Source organism: Dasypus novemcinctus, chromosome 11 (genome assembly GCF_030445035.2).
Source record: "Dasypus novemcinctus isolate mDasNov1 chromosome 11, mDasNov1.1.hap2, whole genome shotgun sequence".
In the NCBI taxonomy this organism is placed as follows: domain Eukaryota; kingdom Metazoa; phylum Chordata; class Mammalia; order Cingulata; family Dasypodidae; genus Dasypus; species Dasypus novemcinctus.
The window spans coordinates 43,106,159-43,109,122 of NC_080683.1; the positions used below are offsets into that span (position 1 = coordinate 43,106,159).

At 35.4% G+C, this 2,964-nt stretch overlaps 1 pseudogene; it reads right to left on the reverse strand.

Moving 5' to 3' along the window:
* Positions 1–234: 234 nt before the first annotated feature.
* On the reverse strand, positions 235–1,016 carry LOC101441952 (casein kinase I pseudogene; annotated as a pseudogene).
* Positions 1,017–2,964: the final 1,948 nt, after the last annotated feature.

Below are 2,964 nucleotides of genomic sequence, written 5' to 3' on the forward strand. Positions count from 1 at the left end.
GAAAACTGGACACCATGTATCAACTATCTCAGTTAATAGTCACAATTATAGCAGCTACAACTCAGGATGTAGCACTACCAATGCTGTCCAGAGCCAGTTTGTACTGAAATTAAGTTCTTTACACCAAGTAAATGGTTGTCCATACCACTGGCTAGTGTACATATGAACTAAAATTTTTGGATTTGGGGAGAAACAAATGCTGCTCCAACCATCTGCTCCTCTTCTTCAGTCCATTGATTCATGCTTAGAAACCTTTTATGTTGCTCTTGGTTTTGTCAGTTTGCTTGCCTGTGGGGGTTTGCGCCTGCTGACCCTGCCCGCTGGAAGAGGCTGCCTGCTGTGCTGCTTTCTGCTTTAACATAGTCCAATCAAATGTGTAATCATATTGGTGATTCAGGGTCCTGAAAAGAATGCGGAATAGCTGCCTCAGATACATATAATCCGGTGCTTCCTCAAAGCTCAGCCCCTGACAATAGTTTAAGGACACAGCAAATGCTGCAGGAAACCCCTTACATAAAACTTCAACAGGAGTGGACATCTTCTTTTCACTAATCTTTTCATACTTTTGTTTCTTTGTTGCAGCCTTTAGTCCTTGCCTGGACTTTTAGTAGAAGGCTGCTTCTACTAAAATATATCAAAACATATCCTAATGATTCCATGTCATCTCGGCGACTCTGTTCAATACCAAGATGTGCATTGATGCTAGCATATCGGGCAGTGCCAGTGAGATTTTTATCTTCTGTATATGGTATGTGTTGCCTTGTCCTGTTGTCTCTGTACTTTCTGGTCAAACCAAAATCAATTAGGAATAACTTATTACAGTGATGCCCAATACCCATTAGGAAGTTATCTGGCTTAATGTCTCTGTGTATAAAATTCTTTGTATGCACATATTCAATTCTACTGATCATCTGGTCAGCTGACATAAGTACAGTTTTCATTGTGAATCTTCTTGAACAGAAATTGAAGAGGTCTTCGAAGCTAGGTCCAAGAAGTTCCATGACTAACACATCGTAGTCTTTTCCCTGACCAACCACCATATGTGGGGGATGCCAACCCCACCTTGAAGAATCTTGTAGAGTTTGCTCTCATACAGCAACTGGGGATGCCTGGCCTTCTGAGATTCTAGCTTCACTGCCACTTCCTTAAACGATGGTTAAATAAAGAAGTTCGGGGATGGGACATTTTAAAAGCTAGGAACTCCATAGCTCACCCAACCTTTCCATCGGATATTTCCCTTTTAGGGAAAGAGAGTGAGGGAGGTCCATTTTAAACACACTTTTTAGATTGTTCAGCAATATTAGTTTCATCTGGATGACTTTCTTAGGACTATATTTTTTCATGTATTTAGAATTTTTGGATTATAGACTCAGTTTAGTGGAAGTGATTTTTTTTGTTAAGTATTGTTTTGTTAATTTTTCTCTCTCTCCTCCTCTCTTCCTTCTCTTTTCGCTCTTTTGTGGTTACCACCATCAGGTGCTCATACTGCAGTACAGAACTTAGCCTTGCAGTGGCAGTTTAGGTTGATGACACTTCCCCCAATGGAAACTGTATGATAATTGTGAAACAATCATCAAACCTGGGAAATAGTTTGTCTATAAGACTTTTTCCTCCTTTACGTTCCTTAGGCTCACAGCCTGTTGTACCTCTTAGTCACAAGCAATGGTTAATGGTATACTTGGAGACTCTTTTTTATCAAACAAGAAGGCAGACCAACAATAGCCACTAATTTTAATTGTTACCTTGTTCAAATTCCTGATACCGGTCAGAAGCAAACTCATGCCCACTAGGACCTGCTTCCAAAGTAGGAAATCACCAGGCCTGTAGCTTGATCCTGCTAGTCAATTTGTATTTCTTCTGTTTCTGAACCACAGAATTGTTTATCATAATTTTTAAACTTAGGCTTATATTTGGCTTTCTTTAAAAGCATTTTAAACATGTTATAGGTATGTATTTGGAGTAGAGGATGCATCAGAGCATGAAATAATGGCACTATCATTAAACTTTTTTTTCTTATTAGAGAAGTTTACAAAAAAATTTTGCATCAAATACGGAGTTCCATATATCACCCTATTATTAACACTTCATTAATTGGTCCATTTGTGACAATTCATGAAAGAACGTTTTTTATAATTTTTGTGTGATTAACTATAGTCCGTAGTTTACATTAGGGTTCAATGTGTCTGTTGTAGAGTCCTAAGTTTTCTAAAAACTTTTATTCTGTTAATATATATACAACCTAAAAATGTCCCTTTAAACCACATTCACATGTATACTTCAGTGGTCTTAATTATAATGTTATGCTATCACCACCATTACCAAAACTATGATCAACCTAAAATAGAAATTCTTTATAATTTAAACAAACTCCTCTTTTTCTACTACCCTGTCCTTTGGTAACATATATTATAGATTCTGACTCTATGAATTTATTATTTCATATCAATAAGGTCATACAATATAATGGCATTATCTTGACTGATAATCTCTATTATATATTTTACACAATTATATAATAGTATCTTTTTACTTTGTAATTAAAATCTTAAAGCATTGAGTCAAAATGAATTTACTTGAGTAACTGTGAGAGAGCCATTATAAGACAAAGTGAATTCAAATTTGCTTTTCTTAGGGACATATCATGTTTTGAAAATCCTAGGTTTAAGATAGAATTTTCAAGTAAATCAGCTCTTTAATTTAGCAGAAAGAACTATTCTTATAATAACACATAAAATTTATTTCAACAGAGAATCTTAGTTCTGGATTTGAAAATGACAAAAAAATAAAATTCATTGCTTAGCATAGCTGTAACATTTTCTTGAAGGCAAAGAAGAGAGAAAATTATATGGACAAAGGGTAAACTAATATTTTATTTTAAAATAAAACAAATCTTTTATTTTAGAGCCCTAGTGCCCTAATGTCCTGTTAATTTATTGCTGCATTAATGGCTAGGGAAACTAAAAA